This window comes from Nyctereutes procyonoides, unplaced genomic scaffold, assembly GCF_905146905.1.
Source record: "Nyctereutes procyonoides isolate TBG_1078 unplaced genomic scaffold, NYPRO_anot_genome, whole genome shotgun sequence".
Taxonomy (NCBI): Eukaryota; Metazoa; Chordata; class Mammalia; order Carnivora; family Canidae; genus Nyctereutes; species Nyctereutes procyonoides.
Genome location: NW_026575026.1, coordinates 3,699,779 through 3,720,576, shown reverse-complemented (window position 1 = coordinate 3,720,576; position 20,798 = coordinate 3,699,779). Strand labels below are relative to the sequence as shown.

The following is a 20,798-nucleotide window of genomic DNA, read 5'->3' as shown; positions in this document are numbered from 1 at the left end:
AAGAAAGGAGAGAACTGAATGCCATTCCACACAAGCACCAGAGAGGACCTCTTCATGCTTAGCTCTGGTTGTCTCTACTAACAGGTTTATTCATCATTCGCATTTTAATCTGCTTCTTGCTTGAAACTGGGCATTTTTCAAAGACAGAACCTTAGACTGATACTGCTTTATAACGTCCATGGCAACTAGATATACATTCCTAGGTATAACCAAGTGGTTAGAAGGTGGGAGTGGGTAATGGTGGGTAGTGGAGGAGCTCCTTCAGACTTCTGTTGTTTTAAATGAATTTCATTTGCTGACTGGTGTCAGTGGATCAAATACAACATGGATCTCCCACAGTTTCCTTATCTTTAATTTAATGCAACCAAATGTAAAAACCTCAGCCAATGTCTACTTAATGATGGAATGACGGTTTTTTAAAAAAGTTTGGAATAAACACTTTTATTTCTAGCAACCTCTGAGAACTGGAAGGAAAAGAAACAAATTGCAAGTAAGTTTTAGATGCATAAGGTTCGAAGGAACCAGCAATTCCCAAGAAAGACATTAAGTATACACAAACTATATCTCTTAAAGAAAATATAAATCATGAAAAACAAAAAAGAGGGACTGTTCAAAATTAAAAGAGAATAAAGGAGACATAAGAATCAATTGCAATGCATGAAACCTGATTGACTCCTGGATCCAAAATTCTAAAGAAAAAATTTTAGGGACAATTGGGGAGATCTGAATAAGGACCATTATGTTTAAAGATATTCTTAAATTAATGTTAATTTTCTTATATGTGATATTGATATTATAACCATGCAGGAAATTATTAGGATAGGCATAATAAAAAATTTATATTATCACAATCTTTCTAATATACTTTTAAATGATTTTAAAAATATAGAAACGGGGCACTTGGGTGGCTCAGTAGGTTAAGCGCCAGGCTCTTAATTTTGACTCAGGTCATGATTTAGGTCAGGGTCCTGGGATCCAGCCCTGAGTCAGACTCTGACTCAGTACGGAGTCTACTTGAGTTTCTCTCCCTCTGCTCCTCCCTTCCTTGCACTCTCTCTCCCTCATTCTCTCTAAAATAAATAAATAAATCTTCAAAATATATAAATATATATAAATCTTTAATATATATAAAATAAAGCTATAAAATATATATAAACATGTAAAAAATATATATAAGGACATAAATATATCTTTATTAACTTTTTATTATATTAACTCCAGAAGTATTTAATATATTAACTACATTTTTATATATAAAATTTATATATAAACTACATAATTTATTAACTTATATAAATATAAAAATATAGGGACGCCTGGGTAGCTTAGAGGTTGAGCATCTGCCTTCGACTCAGGGCATGACCCCAGAGTCCCAGGATCAAGTCCCACAACAGGCTCCCTGGAGGGAGCCTGCTTCTCCCTCTGCCTGTGTCTCTGCCTCTCTGTCTCTTATGAATAAATAAATAAAATCCTTAAAAAAACAATCAAAAGTCATAGAAATTAAAAGGCACCACGCAAGGAATGTAGACAATGATGGTATAACAGCACTGCGTGGTGACAGAGGGGAGTAGCTACACTTGTGGTGAGCACAGCATAATGTATAAACTTGTCGATCATTCTGTGGTACACTGGACACTGATGTAACACTGGGTGTCAACTACACTCAAATCAAAAAGATTTTTAATAAAAAAAAAACAGAAAGTCATATAAATTAAATTTCAAGGGAAAAAGCAAAACAAAGTATTAACCAGTACATATTACAAATTTGCCAGAAGGTTTTATTTCCAGCACTAACATTATTTCTAACATTATAATTAATTTCCCTTTCGGTGAAATAACCAATCTTTGACATAATGGCAAAGACAGTTGTCTAAAAGGTTTCTGGGCATGATGCCAGCATCCACCCAGTTGCTCATCCACCCAGTTGCTCAAAACCCAAAAATCTCAGAGTCATCCATCAGAATGTTCTGTTTCCATACCCAAACTATTCAAAGTCCCACAAATTCTGATTCAGATGCGTTTCAACCTCTCTGTTCCATGTTGCTGGCACCTTACCAGGCCACCACTATCTCACCTCCGCTCCTACAACTGCCAGCTTTCACTTTCACCTGGCCGGTCAGTCCATTCCTCACACGACAGCTCAAACGATGATATCATCTAGAATAAAATACAAGCTTCCTACCAACCATTCAAAACCCTGCATATTTTTAAAACCTCTTCCTACCCATCTCTGCCTCTCTCACTAAGTCAGCAACACTGGGCTTTTTGATGTTCCTCAAACTCACCAAACTCTTGCATAAAGTGCTTGTACCCCCTATTCCTTCTTTCCCTCCACCATCCCCAGCTTTATTAAGATATTACTGACATACAACATAGGTAAGTTTTAAGGTGTGCAACATGACGACCAGATCTATGTATACAGTACAAAATGATTACCCCAATAAGGTTAACATCTCTATCTCTCCACATAGTTATGATGGCATGTGTGTGGTGATAACATTTAAGATCCACTCTCTTAACAAATTTCAAGTATGTAATACAGTACTGTTAATTACAGTCATCCAGTTGCACATCAGATCCCCAGATCTTCTTATGTTAGCTATAAGGATGGAATGTCCAGCTTATGCATCATCATGTCCCCAGAAGCAGCAAACTGCCTGATACTTAATAGAAGTGTATTGATATACAGCAAACAAACGAATGAAACAGTAAATGAATATATGACTTACTGAACAGTGTGACTAATAATGCTATTAACTGAAATACAAAAACCAGAGGAGGAGAGACTGGGAAGAAAATAAGATATACTGAGTTTGGTGTCAGGTGGTTGAAAATACAGGACTAGTGGACACACAAGCTGGAAAGGGTTATAGATTGGGATTCTGATGATCATAAATGTTAGCTGAAAACACCAATAGTTATATCGCAAATGAGACAGAATTCAGTAGGATAAATGACAAAAAATACATAACTGAAATAGGAAATGGTGGAGTAAATAGAATAACACAGACACCACAAAATCAAGACAAGTCAAAACTCTTTCATGGTTTCAGAGCCTAGCAATTCACAAAGAGTGAAGTAATCCTACCTTACTACTATTCATTGCTGGTCATATCTTAGCTAAAGCAGCAGGTCCATGTTGAAGGATTACACATTAGGGATGAGGAAGACCCTTGAGAAGATGTGCAGTGGAGTCTCACTGGAACGACCACAGGTCTGGCCAGAAAACAGGAGCTGCAAGAAGAAATTCAAGGAGTCAGCAATGTTCACTATGGAGAAAAAGCGAAAATGCACGCGTGGAGCACACAGGGCAGGCTACCATCGGAAGTTAGCCGTGACAGTGTATCAGTCACCGCGATAAGAAGAATGCTGTATTTACCAAACGTCTCTATCCCTGCTTACTCTCCTCTTTCTTCCCACAACCTTCTCGATGAGTAACACGTCTTCCCTTTTCCCCTAACCTAGCCCCTCAGTTTTGAATAGGTAATTCATGTTTTTCTCCATTTTCAGATCATAAAACTAATTTCAGGTTTGAAGCATATCAAAAGCAGCAAGTAAGTACATTTGTTAAAATATTACTGCAGCTTTAAGGAGTAATTAACTACGTAAGAAAACCTCTGAAAGGCTGAGAAGGTTTAGGAAAGATTCTCCCAACAAACTCGTATTGTCTCTAATATGCCTGAGCATGCCAAAGCCTGACTCCTCCATCGGCTCTTCTCTCAATTCTTGTAACTAAGAGAATTCCTAAGGTCCTTCTTGGTAACTCGCTCTCTTCTCTACCACTGACGTCAACATATGTCCCTTACAGCTCTGTCACTGTGCCTCATTTTCTGCCCCAGGGCCTTGTATTTCTAATCCCAATTTCTTGGCTATAAGCCAAGCCCTCCCATTCTCTGAAGCTTCTCTTTCTTGTTTGCCTATTCTTTTTTCCTGTCATTTCCCCTACTTCCTTGACTTTCACAAGAATCAGAGGACATTTCATGAAGGTTACCAATAAGATAAGTCCTTCACTCTGGTCAAGAAACTAGCCAAAGTATGTCGGGAATATCTTCCAAGTCTCCTACTTTTCTAAGCTTTCTGCTCATTTCCAAAGGGCTCCTTCTTGGCCCCTGGACAAGTATATGTTGTCCTGTATATTTGGCAAGGTTCCCAAAGCTAGAACTGGTTGGAAATCTAACCTACATATAATGAGAGTATTATTACATCCTTCTTCTTCCATTAAACTGTGACATGATTGAGGACAGGGGTTATCATCTTAACAGAGCCAGCATCCTACATAATCCCTGGAACACTGCAGCCACCAAACAAGTAAATACTGAATGTACGAATTTCCAAGGGAAATCATGGCTTTTCCCAACTTGTACACTTTGGTGTAAAGGAAGGCTTTGACAAGAGTTTTTACATTAAATGATAAAATTCATGACTTTACTTAAATACTTAATATTACATACTTAATAATATACTTAATAATACTTAATACATAATACTTAATAATACTTAATAATAATACTAATTTTAATACTAATAATAATAATACATAATACTTAATAATAATACATACTTAAATGTGAAAAAATTTTTTTAAGATTTTATTCATGTATTCATGAGAAACACAGAGAGAGAGGCAGAGACACAGGCAGAGAGAGAAGCAGGCTCCATGCGGGGTGCCTGATGCAGGACTCAATCCCAGGTCTCCAGGATCACGCCCTGGGCTGAAGGCGGTGCTAAACCACTGAGCCACCCGGGCTGCCCTAAATCTGAAAATTTTAATCATGCTGCTGTCATTAGTGTATCTTCAGTTAAACCCCTTAGATATAATACAGTAAACCTGATTACTTATAGATCCAAAGAACAAAAAGTATGAGTGTGTACCTAAATATAATTCTGTTATCTATTAGATATGGTATATAATTCCACTCCAGAGACACACCCCAAAATTACTGGACAATCCATTTACTTTGAAATTTTTTTAGCCATTTCTCTATCAAAAAAGATAGTTGAAAATACCTAGAATTTAATATTCTGGTCCTTCACTGTGATATAGAAAGTTATCTTTAAAGACGTAAGAACAAGAAATGTAACTATTCAACTAAGATTTCATGCCCAACATTGAGCAGTTTCGAGTGTCTTGCTCAAGGAAGCTAGCTAGTCAAAACACCCACGTGTTATTTATGTGTCACTCTCCAACGTGATGTGTTTCTATAATTTTTATTTTTCAATGAATAAAAACCCTATTTTCCAAAAGATATCGAAATAGTTTGGTTTAAAAAGTAGCAATTTCCATGGCAGCATTTCTAAATGGAACATTTCTTTTTTAAATGACTATAAACCTATGAGTAAAAAACTATATTCTTCGGGTTACCTCCAAGATATTATCCTCCTCATTGGAGCTCAGCAAAAGTTTCTATAGATAAGTTGAAAATGCATAATAACTATTTTTTAATGCACCTTAATCTTCCCCACCAACTTCCCCAGCCACACAGGCTACCATCTTTAACTCACAATCATAGTAAAAATATAGTTCCTATTCTTTAAATGTGCTTCTCTTCATGAGGTAAGAAAGGTAACTGGGGTGCAAAATGTATGGAGACATCCACTCTCAGAGTCATACAAGTGCCACCCTATAGCTAGCTGCATGACCCTGAAAGCCTGTCTAAAATGATGTGTCTTTGGCATTTCCCTTGCCTCTCACCCTCATAGCACATACTTCTATTTCCCACCTCTATCCCTTCTACTTCTCGAATAAGTAACACTCAATTGTGATTAACCAAAATTTAATTCCGGTATGCCAAATATCAAAAATGAAGCAATAAATTTAAATATAGCTTTACATCCAATTTAAAATCATCTTTTCACAGAAAATTTCTTGTTCATGATGTGGTATTTGGTGGTAAAAAAAAAGTCATAAATGAGACAATAATGCCTATATATAACAAGATTCTAAGTTGTTGGGATTTTTTTTAACCAATTTGAGCTGCATGTACATACAAGTGACATAGCTGTATTGTATTTTTACTTCTCTTCTTTTTGTAGTAGCCTCTCAATTTTCTTCTGTCAAACTACCCTTCCCTTACTCTAAATCCATGTAGTTTGAGTGGCACTAGCATTCCCAATTTCACTTATCTGAAGTAAACACAAAGTTCCTAGAATAGGTGCATAACCCAGGCCTGGACAATCAGCATATTTCCCTCTTCAAGCAGTAATTCTGGAATGGATGTGTGACTTAACTGGACAACTAAATCTCCATCCCAAAATTTTTGGAACTAATTACAAAGTTCTCTTTCGGCTGAGGTTGTTAAACTGAAGGAACATCAGGTACCCACTCATCAGAGAGCTAACCCAGAGAAAACAAAAGCCAAGAGATGGAAAGAGATATGAAAGCTCTGAAAATATTTCATCCCTAAATCTAATCACGCCTGCATTCAGGTTAATTCAGGTATGAACACATGTGGCTCCTATAATTTTAGAACTGCCGTTGAGGAACAATTCTTTTCTGGGTTTCCCATGTTCCTGCACAATCAGAGGCTTCTGAGCAAAAGGTACTACAAGAGTAACTGCACAATATCCAGCTTTGGAAGCTAGAGATCATGTCTCCCTGAAGACAGAGACCTCAAATGAGCTTTGGAGAAATAAAGCCTACTCCTTACCTTCCTTGGAAGATATTTACCCATATTTTTTTCTTATATTTCTTATGTTACTTTATTATTTTTTAACCTATTTTTACTTATATTCTAGGGCACTAAACCTAAAGACATCATTCTCAGGAGAGATTTACTTAATAAGCAATCCCCCTTGGCAGGGTAATTTCAATCACACAGGTGTTTCAGACTTAATAGTTACATGAGGCAATAAATTGCTTTTTCTTATTTATTAATTCATTCAACAAATACTTGCTGACAGCCTACTAAGATATGTACCATTCAACAAATACTTGCTGAGAGCCTACTAAGATATGTACCATGTCCTATAAAACATCTCAGACAAAAAATTCCTGCCCTCACAGGGATTGTATTCAACAGAGGAAACAAAACACAAAATAAATACATAAAACACATAGCCTAAAGTTCTGCTAAGTGTTATAAAGAAACAGCAGGAGGGATGCCTGGGTAGCACAGCTGGTTAAGCATATCCAGGTCGTGATCTCAGATTCCTGAGAATCTTGGTTTTGCCTCAGATCGTGATCTCAGATTCCTGAGATCGAGCCCCGCATCCGGCACGATACTCAGTGCAGAATCTGTTCAAGATTCTCTCGTTCTCTCTCCAAAACAAATAAATTAATCGGAAAAGAAAAAAAAGGTGGAGTCCAAGACGTCAGAGGAGCAGGAAACCTTGGTTTTGTCTGGTCCCAGGAGTCCAGCTAGATAACTACTAAATCTATTCTGAACACCTGCAAACTCAACTGGAGATCTAAGAATTGCTGCAACTCTACAAATAGAAAAGCAACTGCTTTCTGCAAGGTAGGAAGTGCGGAGAAGTGAAATGATACATGGAAGATAAATGAGAGAAGGGGAGGGAGCCCCCAGCAGCAGGCTACCAGAAAGTGGTTGGTGGACCAGCAGAGTGCAAAATCAGAACTTCTAGAAGTCTGCTCTGGTGAGGGACATCCCTGCCTGTGAGGTGCTCAGGCAGCAAAGAGGGGGTGGAATTTGAAGGGGGGTAGTGTGGTCTCAGGATCCTGGGGGTCACAGGAAGACCAAGGGTGCCAGTTCCAGGTTGCCACAAACCATGAACCCCTGCAGGATGGGTCAAGGGGCCCAACAAGTGGCAGGACCACCACGAGACCACCCCCCAGGGATCCCTGGGTGGCTCAGCGGTTTGGCGCCTGCCTTTGGCCCAGGGCGTGATCCTGGAGTCCCGGGATCGAGTCCCACGTGGGGCTTCCTGCATGGAGCCTGCTTCTTCCTCTGCCTGTGTCTCTGACCGCCCCCCATGTCTATCATGAATAAATAAATAAAATCTTTAAAAAAAAAATAAAAAAAGACCACCCCCCAAAAGAGGGTTGGGGGTGTGAGCCCAGGAGTCTACAGGATTTGGAGACTAGAAATAGGGTCATGTGCCTGAGATAGAAATGCCTGTCACAGGCTGGGTGAGCACAGAGTGTGGACAGAGAGCAGAGGAAGGAGTGACTGCTTATCTCTGAGGGCATGCTGAGGAGGGGCCCCAAGCTGTCTGCTCTGACCTGGACACTGGGAGGCTGCTTTTGTACCCCACCCTCTAAAGCTGCACGGCCGCCCTTCAGGGATCACAGAGCAGCCTGGAGCCACTTACATGTAGCCCGGCCCCCTGGCAGGGGGGTGCAAGTCCACCACCTGGCAGGGGGGGTGCAAGTCTACCACATCGCAGGGGGAGGATGCAAGTCCACCACATCACAGGGGGAGGGTGCAAGTCCACCACCTGGCGGGGGGGGTGCAAGTCCACCACCTGGCGGGGGTGGGGGTGTGTGCAAGTCCACCACCTGGCAAGGGGATATACAAGTCTACCACCTGGCGGAGGGGGTGCAAGTCCACCACCTGGCGGGGGGGGCGGGGTGCAAGTCCACCACATGGCAGGGGGGTGCAAGTCCACCACCTGGGGGGGGTGCAAGTCCACCACCTGGTGGGGGGGGTATACAAGTCCACCACCTGGCAGGAGGGGTGCAAGTCCACCACCTGGTGAGGAGGGTGCAAGTCCACCACCTGGTGGGGAGACTGCAAGTCCACCACCTAGCAGGGAGGGTGCAAGCAAGTCCACCACATGGCGGGGGGGTGCAAGTCCACCACCCCAAACACTGGAGAATCAGCACAACAGGCCCCTCCCGTATAAGGGCAACAGCATCTGGCTAAGACCAACTTTGTTTTTTTTAAAGATCATATTTATTGATTCATGAGAGACACAGAGAGAGAGGCAAAGAGACAGGCAGAGGGAGAAGCAGGCTCCCTGTGGGGAGCCTGATGCCAGACTCGATCCCAGGACCCCGGGGTCACGCCCTGAGCAGATGCTCAACCACTGAGCTACCCAGGGGCCCGAGGACCAACTTTGCCCAGTCACACAGAATGCAAAACTCCAGCGCCAGGGGGAGAGTATATAGAATTCATGGGGTTTTTTTCTCCTGATTATTTAGTCTTTCAATTTTAATTTTTTTTCTCTACAGCCAATTTCTTCTTTTATCAACTCTTTTTGAAGTCTTTCCTAACTTTCATTTTTACAGTTACATTCTATCCTTTCATTGTATTTAATTTTATTTTTCTATATTTATAAGTTTTTCTTTGACTACGATTTTGGAATGTGGTTTCTTCTAACAGACCAAGATACATCCAGAATCTAGTGTCTGATAATACTCTTTTTTTAAGTCTTTTTTAATTTTCATCTTTCCAATCACATTCTATACTTTCAATTTGGTCAATTTTATTTTTTGTATATATATGTAAATATTCCTTTCTTTACGATTTTGGGACATAACTTCCTCTAGCAGACCAAAATACACCCATGGTGTAGTGTACTGCTCTGCTCTGTTCACCTGTCTCTTTATATTCTTTCCTTTATTTTGTCTTTTAATTTTACATTTTTTAATCTATTTATCCATGAGAGACATAGAAAGGCAGAGACACAGGCAGAGGCAGAAGTAGGCTCCCCAGGGAGCCTGATGCAGGATTCAATCCCAGGACCCTGGAACCACAACTTGAGCAGAAGGCAGACACTCAACCACTGAGCCACCGAGGTGCCCCTTTTAATTTTCATTTTTACAGTTACATTCTATCCTTTCATCATATTTAATTTTATTTTTGTACATATATGTTTTTCTTTCTTTTCAATTTTGGGATCTAGTTTTCTAACAAATGTACCAAAATTCATACAGAATCCAGTGTATTGCTCTGTTCTGTTCACCTAATTAAATTTTCTGTCTCTCTCTCTCTCTCTCTCTCTCTCTCTCTCTTTTTTGGTTTGGGTCTCTTCTGATTTCTTTAGAGTATATTTCTCTGAAGTTGATGTTGCCATTTTAGTACTTTGTTTTCTCATTCACCTGTTCTCTGGGCAGGATGACAAGACAGAAAAACTCACCTCAAAAAAAAGAAAACAAGAGGCAGTACTGACTGCCAGGGATCTAATCAATATGGACACAAGTAAGATGTCAGAACTAGAGTTCAAATGTTGATTACAGAGATACTAGTGGGGCTTGAAATAAAAGGATGGAATACACTAGAGAATCCCTTTCTGGAGAAATAAAAGAACTAAAATCTAATCAATTTGAAATAAAAAAAGGCTACCAATAAGATGCAATAAAAAATGCAGGCTCTAACTGCTAGGATAAATGATAAAAGAGAATTAGTGATACAGAATAAAAACTGATGGAGAATAAGGAACCTGAGATAAACAACACTGGATCATGAGGGAAAAATTCAAGAGATAAGTGATACCATAAAGCAAAACAACATTAGAATAACTGGGATCCCAAAAGAAGAGGAAAGGGAAAGAGAGAGAGAGAGAAAGAAAGGCAGAAGGTATACTGGAGCAAATTATAGTGGAAAACTTCCCTAATCTTGGGGAGGAAACAGGCATTCAAGTACAGAAGAAACAGAGAACCCTCCTCAAAAACAATAAAAATAGGTCAAACCCCCCCCCCCACACACACACACACATAATAGTGAAACTTGCAAATCTAAGGGACAGAGAGAAATCCTGAAAGCAGCTCATGACAAGAGATCCATAACCTCCAAGGGTAGAAACAATAGACTGGCAGCAGACCTATCCACAGAGACCTGGCAGGACAGAAAGGATTGGCATGATATATTCAGGGTGCTAAATGAGAAAAACATGCAGCCAAAAATACTTTATCCAGCTAGGATGTCATTAAAATCAGAGAGCTTAAAAGCTTCCAGAAACTAAAAGAATTTGTGATCACCAAACCAGCTCTACAAGGAATATTAAAAGGGATCCTTTAAGCAGACAGAGCCCAAGAGTAACACAGACCAGAAAGGAACAGAGACAATATACAGAAACAGTGACTTTACAGGTAATACAAGGCACTAAATCCATACCTTTCAATAGTTACTCTGAATGTAAATGGGCTAAATGCCACAAAAAAAAAAAGACACAGGATATCAGATTGGATAGAAAAGCAAGACCCATCAATATGCTGTCTGTAAGGGACTCATTTCAGACCCAAAGACACCTCCAGATTTTAAGTGAGGGAGTGGAAAACCATTTCTCATGATAATGGACATCAAAAGAAAGCTGGGTTGGCAATCCTTATATCAGACAAATTAGGTTTTAAACCAGAGACTATAATAAGGGATGAGGAAGGACACTATATCATAAATAAAGGGTCTATCCAACAAGATCTTACAATTTTAAATATTTATGCCCTTACACGGGAGCAGCCAATTATACAAGCCAGTTAATACCAAAATTAAAGAAAACATAGATGGTAATATAATCATAGTAGGAGATTTTAACATCCCACTCAGTGCAATGGACAGATCATCTAAGCAAAGATAAACAAGGAAACAAGGGCTTTGAATGACACACTGGACAAGATGGACTTCATGGATATATTCAGAACATTCCATCCTAAAGCAACAGAATACACATTTCTCTCTAGTGCATGTGGAACATTCTCCAGAATAGATCATTTACTGGGTCACAAATCAGGTCTCAAGTGGTACCAAAAGACTGGGATCATTCCCTACATGTTTTCAGGGCACATGCTTTAAACTGGAACTCAGTCACATGAGGAAACATGAAAAGAATTCAAATAGAGACTAAAAAGCAACCTGCTAAAGAATGAATGGGTCAACCAGGAAATTAAAGAATTTAAAAATTCATGGAAACAAACAAAAATGAAAACACAACTTTCAAAACTTTTGGGATGCAGCAAAGGTGGTCCTAAGAGGGAAGTATATAGCAACACAAGCCTTTCTCAAAAAACAAGAAGGGTCTCAAATACATAACCTAACCTTACACCCCAAGGAGCTGGAGAAAGAACAGCAAGTAAAGCCTAAATCCAGCAGGAGAAGAGAAATAATAAAGATTAGAGCGAAAGTCAATGAAATTGAAACCAAAAGAACATAATACATAAACAAAACTAGGAGCTGGTTCTTTGAAAGAATTAGTAAGATTGATAAACCCCTGCCCAAATTTATCCAAAAAAAAAAGAGAAAGGACCTAAATAAAATCATGAATGAAAGGGGAGATCACAACCAATACCAAGGAAGTACAAACAATTATAAGAACATAGTATAAGCAACAATATGCCAACAAATTAGGCAATCTGGAAGAAATGGATGTGTTCCTAGATACATATAAACTACCAAAACTAAAACAAGAATAAATAGGAAACCTGAACACACCCATAACCAGCAAGGATATTGAAGCAGTTATCAAAATTCTCCCAAAAAGAAGAGTCCAGGGCTGGATGGCTTCCCAAGGGAATTCTACCACACATTTAAAGAAGAAATAATACTTATTCTTCTGAAGCTCTTTTGAAAAATAGAAATGGAAGGAAAACTTCCAAACTCTTACTATGAGGCCAGCATTACCTTGATCCCCAAACCAGACAAAGACCCCACCAAAAAGGAGACTAACAGACCAATATCCCTGATGAACCTGGATGCAAAAATTCTCACCAAAATACTAGCCATTAGGATCCAAAAGTACATTACGTGGATTATTCACCATGACCAAGTGGGATTTTTTCCTGAGCTGCAAAGGTGGTTCAAAATCCATAAATCCATCACTGTGATACACTACATCAATAAAAAAAGAAGAACCATATGATTTTCTCAATAGATACAGAAAAAGCATTTGACAAAGTACAGCATCCTTTCTTGATTAAAACTCTTCACAGTATAGGGATAGAGGGAACATGCCTCAGTATAATAAAAGCCATATATGAAAAGCCCACAGTGAATATCATTCTCAATGGGGATAAACTGAGAGCTCAGGAACATGGAAGGGATATTCACTCTCAGCACTGTTGTTCAGCATAGTACTAGAAGTCCTAGCCTCAGTGATCAGACATCAACAAGAAATAAAAGGCATCCAAATTGGTAAAGAACACACTCTCACTCTTCGCAGATGTCATGACACTGTCTCCACCCCAAAAATTCCCCTCCAAAATTGCTAGGACTCATACAGGAATTCATCAAACTGGCAGGATATAATATCAATGCACAGAAATCGGTCACATTTCTATACACTAACAATGAGATGGGAGAAAGAGAAATTAAGGAGTTGATCCCATTTACAATGGCACCCAAAATCATAAGATACCTAGGAATAAACCTAAGCAAAGAGGCAAAGGATGTGTACTCAAAAAACTATAGAACGCTCATGAAAGAAATTGAGAAAGACACAAAGAAATAGAAAAGTGTTCCATGCTCATGGATTAGAACAAATATTGTTAAAATATCTATACCACCTAGAGCAAACTATACATTCATTTTTTTAAAGATTTTATTTATTCATGAGAGACACAGAGAGAGAGAGAGAGAGAGAGAGGTACAGACACAGGCAGAGGGAGGACAAGCAGGCTCCATTCAGGAAGCCTGATGTGGGACTCGATCCCAGGTCTCCAGGATCAGGCCCTGGGCTGAAGGCGGCGCTAAAACCACTGAGCCACCCAGGCTGCCCCAATCTATACATTCAAATGCAATTCCTATCAAAATATTATAAACTTTTTCACTGAGTTGGAATAAATAATCCTAAAATATGTATAGAACCAGAAAAAAAAAACTGAATAGCCAAAGAATCTTGAAAAAGAAATCCAAAGTTGGTGGCATCACAATTCCCTATTTCAAACTCCATTACAAAGCTTTTATCATCAAGTCAGGATGGTACTGGCACAAAAACAGACACACAGGTCAACACAACAGGACAGAGAACCGAGAAATGGACCCTTAACTGTATGGTCAACTAATCTTTGACAAAGCAGAAAAGAATAGCCAATGGAAAAAGAACAGTCTCTTCAGTAAATGGTGCTGGGAAAATTGGACATCCACGTGCAGAAGAATGAAAATGGACCACTTTCTTACACCAGACACAAAGATAAACTCAAAATGGATGAAAGATCTAAATGTAAGACAGAAATCCATCAAAATCCTAGAGGAGAACACAAGCAGCAACCTCTTTGACCTTGGATGCAGCAACTTCTTGCTAGACACATCTCAAAAGGTAAGGGAAACAAAGGCAAAAATGAACTATGGGGACTTCATTAAGCTAAAAATCTTTTGCACAGCAACAAAAATAGTTGATAAAACCAAAAGACAACCAACAGAATGGGAGAAGATATTTGCAAATGCCTTATCGGATAAAGGGCTAGTATCCAAAATCTATAAAAATCATCAAACTCAGCACCCAAAAAACAAATAATCTGATCAAGAAATGGGCCGAAGACAAGAAAAGACATTTCTCCAAAGACATACAAATGGCCAACAGACACATGAAAAAAAATGCTCAGTATCACTCAGCACCATGGAAATACAAATCAAAAGCACGATGAGATATCACCTCACACCAGTCAGAATGACTAAAATGAACAAGACAGGAAATGACAGATGTTGGCAAGGAGGCAATGAGGATCCTCTTACTCTGCTGGTGGGAATGCAAGCTGGTGGAGTCAATCTGGAAAACAGTATGGAGGTTCCTTAAAAAGTTGAGAATAGGGGATCCCTGGGTGGCGCAGCGGTTTGGCGTCTGCCTTTGGCCCAGGGCGCGACCTTGGAGACCCGGGATCGCATCCCACTTCGGGCTCCCGGGGCATGGAGCCAGCAATGTCCACGATAGTCAAACTATGGAAAGAGCCCTGATGTCCATTGACAGATGAATGGATAACGATGTGGTGTATACATATATAATGGACTACTACTCAGCCATCAAAAAATAAAATCTTGCCATTTTCAACAATATGGATGGAACTAGAGGGTATTATGCTAAGTGAAATAAGTTGATCAGAGAACGAGAATTATCATATGATCTCATTCATATGTGGAATTTATGAAACAAAACAGAGGATCATAGGGGAAGGGAGGGGAAAAAACAAGATGAAATCACAGAGGGAGACAAAACATAAGACACTCTTAATTATAAGAAACAAACTGAGGGTTGCTAAAGGGGAAGGGAGAAAAAGGGATGGGGTAATTGGGTGATGGGCATTAAGGAAGGAATGTGATGTGATGAACACCTGGGTGTTGTGTAAGACTGATGAATCACTGGAGACCTCTACCTCTGAAACTAATAATACACTGTATGTTAATTATCTGAACTTAAATTTTTAAAAAATAATAAAATAAACCTTGAAAAGAAAAGAAAAAGCAGGAAAAGGTAACAAGAAGTATGGGAGAGGTAGGCAATTTCAAACTGATGTTATTCATCAACGACTTAGAACATGAAGTGATATTTGAGCCAGAACCTAAGGGAGATAAGGAAGTATGCTACGGATAGATAACTGGAAAAGAACATTCCAGGCCAGGGGAATAATAAGTGTGAAGCACTTGTGTAAGGACAAGCAAGGAGCCCTGAATGGTAGAGACAACAGAAAAATCTGAGTTCAGAGAAAGATCCTGCATGAGAGGGAAAGCAAAACAAAACTAGCTCATTTTGAGGACTTGAGCTTCTACTCTGCATTACATGGGAGGCCACTGCAAGGTTCTAAAGAAAGAAATTATCTTTTACTTTTTAAAAGGATGACACTAATATTCTGAGGCTAATTATCTGAGAGCCAAAGTAGTAGTGGGAGCATTGTTAGGAGTCACGAGGAAGACAGGACGGATTGTGTTGAACCAGAGTGAACCCCAGATGGAGGTGGTGAGAACTTGGTCAGATTTCAGATGTATTTTGAAGCCAACAAATATGCTGATTGTGTGGGGTAAATAAGAGAAAAAGAGTCAAGGATAACTTCAAGGTTTGAGGTCTGAGCGAGAACAAGGATGAAAGTGCCAGTTACAGATGTGGGAATAATTTTTCTTAACTGAGTTTCTACCACTCCAATCTAAAAGAAGCTGGACAAATATAAAATTTATGCCAGAAATGAGGCAATACAACTGACAGTCCTAAAATGCGGAACTGAGTCAGTATAAAAGTGGAGGGTGTTTGGCATCCCTCCATTGTAGGTTAAGAAGTCGGCAATCCTAAATAAAAAAAAAGCAGCTGGTAAACTGCCATGTCTTGTAAATTGGACTATGAGCCTCCTAAAGATGGAACTATAGGATATTTAGTAGAAAAAAAAAATCTTAGGATGTTGGTATATTGCCAACTATGCAGCAGTCTTCATAAGGTCATTCAAAAAAGCAGCACACTTTGAGTGAAGTCTTAATAAATCTTTTCAGTCCTTCACCACAAATCCAAGATGGCTGATAATCTTCCAATTTATAAGGATGAAAACTAAATATACCTAAACTAAAATTAGAGCATGTGACCATCAGAAACAAATGCTGATGCATTTGCTCATCACAATGCAGATGCTCCAGGCTCATCCCCAAGCACCCTAGCAGAGAAGATATTTACCCATTATAAAGAACTATCTGCAGGGCGCCTGGGTGGCTCAGTCAGTTGAGCATCTGACTCCTGGTTTCAGCTCAGGTCATAATCTCGGGGTCCTGAGATCAAGCCCTACATCCAGCTCAGCACTCAGCGGGGAGTCTGCTTAAGATTCCCCCTCTGCCTCTGCCCCTCCCCCTACTTGCATTCTCTAAATAAATAAATAAAGTTTTTTTAAAAAAGAAGAACTATGCCCTGTCACCCATCCTGGAAGAAGGGACACATTAGCTCTGAGTTACTACCTAGAGCAGCTGCTCTCAATGGCTAAAAAGAGAAGCCAACAAGAAAACTGAGAAACCTACGATCTGCATGGTTTCTCAATCTCAGTACTACTGGCATTTTGATCTAGAAAATTCTATGTTGTAGGAGGCTGTCCTGTCCATTGTAGAATATTCAACAGTATTTTTGGGCTCTACCTACTAGATACTAGCAACATCTACCTAATTTCCCCGTCCCAGCCTCCCATTATGACAACAGAGATGTCTCTAGACATTGCCACATGTCCCCTGAGGTAAGAACTGCCCCATGTTGTGGAACCACTGGGTGACGGTGATGGGAAAATTCTTTAGAGGCATACCAGGCAATGATTTGATTCCAGAACTAGGATTCAGACTTTAGGTACTTGAGAGAAGCTGATCAAATGCAAATCAATAAAATATTAATTTTTAAAAAGTTGTATTGCCCAAGAAACTCCTCACAAAGATTTGTTACTGCTCAACCCTTAATACAGCTCCTGGGACCCCAAAACCTCATCAACAGAAAGTAAGTTGTTGAGGCAATGTAGTCCCCAGTACAGGAATCTCTCAGTAGTCACCCTGTCTCTAACTAGGAGAAAAGAAAACAAAAAAGACCTTCCTGGTTGGTACAACCAAAGACAGCCATATTGGCTAATCAAAAATCGTATTCCGGGCAGCCCAGGTGGCTCAGCAGTTTAGCACCGCCTTCAACACAGGGCCTGATCCTGAAGACCTAGGATCGAGTCCCACATCAGGCTTCCTGCATGGAGCCTGCTTCTCCCTCTGCCTGTGTCTCTGCCCCATTCTCTCTCTCGCTCTCTCTCGCTCTCTCTCTCTCTCTCTCTCTCTCTCTCTCTCTGCGCCTCTCATGAATAAAAAAAATAAAAATAAAAAATCGTATTCCGCTGCCAGGGCAAAGAGTCCTTGCCATACCTGTCCAGTGAAATACGCACATGTCATGGAATGGAAAATCTCTGTAGATTGTTTCTCTTTTCTAATTGAGAGTTTTTATTGTCTTTATGCTATTTTCCTTCTATCACTGAATAGAAGCTTTATTACCATTAGTTATACGTTATCATTTAACGGTAACTTCCTAAACCCTAAGTGTATCTATTCAAACAAAACCCAGAGAAATTACCCAGAGATGTTAGTTAGATGCAGTACTTAAATGAGTCTTTGAGTTGCCTTCCTTTGTTGGGGGACAGGTGCTAAATGCACTGGAAGTTGTAAGTGAAAAATTTGCACTGTCAGGTGAGGGCATTTTTTTTTTTAAGGTTATGTATGTGTAGAAGGACATGTATGCACACTGAGGATTGTAGGGAGTCTTTTAGTTGTGCCTGCCCAGTATCCACTGCCCCTTCCCAAGTCACACTACAGTCTTTCTTTCAGTGACCTCAGTCCACATGATTCAGACCATGTGACTGACCATACTCCCTATTCCCAGTTCCAGCAGTTAGTACCTGATCCAGACCTAGCCTATTATCAGATGCTATCCCTTTGGCCACAGATGTCAAAGATGGAAATATGACCCAATCCATTCAGTGAGATGTAATCCTAGGATTTATACTAAAAGTATAGGTAAGAGAAACATTTTTTATATTGGGTCCACTACATTCAAGATTGTAAGCCTCGGGGCCCTGGATGGCTCAGTGGTTGAACATCTGCCTTTGACTCAGGGTGTGATCCTGGGCTCAAGTCCCACATTGAGCTCCCCGCAGGGAGTCTGCTTCTCCCTCTGCCTGTGTCTCTGCCTTTCTGTGTGTGTCTCTCATGAATAAATAAGTAAAATCTTAAAAAAAAAAAAAATGTAAGCCTAGAGCCATCAGAGGGCTCTACATGGAGAAAGCCTACCTGAAAGTACCTGTAACACAAGAGATAGCCACTAAATAGGTGCTGAGGCCATTATTTGTGCCCTTAAAACCATCTGCATTTGAAGAAAGTACACTCCTGTCTGTGCCAGTAGCTCAACCTAGTATGAGTAGGGTTTCGATCTCATACAACTGAAAGGAACTGAAAATTTTAATTATCAGTTATCAAATGAAACTGATAGTTAATTTCCAAATGAAAAAAAAAAAAAACCCTGAAGCTCTAAGAGTTAAATTATTTGCCTAAATTCATACAACAAATTACTAGTGTAGATTCAACCCTAGGAAGGTCTGGTTTTAATATGAATGCTTTTTCTACTACATCATACTCTTGTTCAGGAAAAACAGCCTGAAAGTTCTCTTCAGTTTGTAATTATCCAGAGCCATAAGGTAAGTCCTTACATAGAGTGAGTAGTCTATTAACATTTGCTGCATGACCAAAAAAGGAAGAGTCTTATGTCCTCCTATTCTCTGTCCTACTCCTGTCCAACCTACCTCTTATGTTACACAGAACATTTCTGAATTATTTTTATAACATAGGCCAACTTGAGGACATGTCTGTTTCTTTACCACCCTCACCCTCCTCTAAAAACTGTATCAATATATAATAAAGCAAGTGTCTCTAAACCAAGCCACTTCAATCCTAGAATGCCAATTCCAGCCATAGGGTAAATCAAATCATAGGCTCCAACGCACAAATGGGAAGTCAGAACCCTAGAAAGAGACCATCACCAAGGTCTAGCCACTCTTTAAAATAAACTGTGAAATTCAGAAAAGGACACATATTATTCTATAAGTGAGAATACTGCTATTCATGTTAATATTTTAAGATATTTGTAAGAACTACAACAACTTCTATAAAGTACCAGCTATTTATAAACAGCCAAATCTCTTTCAAATATTATTAAGGGTGACAGAGAAGGGAAGTGGGACAGGATTTATGAATATAGGATCCCTGACATTTTCAAGAAATCTGTCTAAAACCATGAGAATTTTTGACAAAGCTGGAACCCTCAGTAACAATGCTTCACAGGTCAACTTCTGTTTTCCCTCGGAGGGATGGTGGATTGACTCACAACCAGGTCAAAGGACTCACTGGATTCAACATTCCATTTGTACACCTTCTCAAAAATATCTACTTTCTGACTAACATCTACCACTTTCTTAGATTTCTTTACTTTTCTTTATTTCTAGCAGCTGGGTTTCTTTGTCAGGAAAATTTTTCTTACAAAGACACGATGTTTCAGCACTTGACAAAAGTTATATTATAGGACAACCTCAAACACAAAACAAAGCCAAGACAAGAAGTGAACATTGGGCAGTTAGCTAGAGGGTCATGCATGTACAAGGGTCTCACTTCCAGTAAGAATTCTTTGAAGAAAAACTGCAAGAATTTCAACATGGACCTTGAGAATCACTCCCATTTGAAATCATTTGAAACTGCTGTCAAATCCAGGATTGCTAACAGTTTATTTTATTTAGACATTTACCACTTGCATTCATTTCAGGTTTAGCATAGGGAAGAACTAAATTCAAATCCCAGTTAACACTTTATAGCTGGGTCTCCTTGGAAATAGGATGTGACCTGACATTGGTTTCAGATCACAAAAAGGAAAATACAAGGTAACTGATTTACAGAGTTGTCAAGAAAATCAAAACAAATGCATAAGGAGTGTCTAAAACTTTCAGCAGGCACCAAATGTTAATATCCCACCCCATAACAATATCTGAATCCATGTAATTTCCTTAAAAACTTTTACTGACAGAAATTGTTTCTACCTTGAAGGTTAAAATGTTTGGGGGGGGGAGTAATATATATGAACACTTAATCATAATACAATATGTTACATTATTTATACATATATATACATACTTGTATATAGTAGTAAGAGAAAGAAATTAGTTCCCTGCTTTGTAAAACTGTTCTATTATACATAATCTAGATAAAGATCCTATACTTTGCCCAATATAACTGTTTATATATAACTGGAATAGCGATCTAACAAGTTGCCATTAATGATTACTTAAGACAACTGCATTGTTTAGATCCCTTTAATTACTTTACTATTGACAATTTATTCAATATATAGAAAGCTAAGAGGCCTCACAAAGTCAACTTAACCAGAATACACAAATTTAGATTGAATTAAGAATGGATATGAAATGTGACAGTGACTAGATCCAT

The 20,798-nt window shown here is 39.2% G+C and overlaps 1 protein-coding gene across 3 annotated transcripts in view; it reads right to left on the bottom strand.

Moving 5' to 3' along the window:
* Nucleotides 1-20,798, bottom strand: part of FER (FER tyrosine kinase) — a 437,163-nt gene that overhangs the window by 405,604 nt on the left and 10,761 nt on the right. For all 3 annotated transcript variants that reach the window (XM_055315288.1, XM_055315286.1, XM_055315287.1), the window contains exon 2: nt 3,089-3,234. The gene's annotated coding sequence lies outside the window, so the exon portion shown is untranslated. The remainder of the gene's footprint in view (nt 1-3,088; nt 3,235-20,798) is intronic.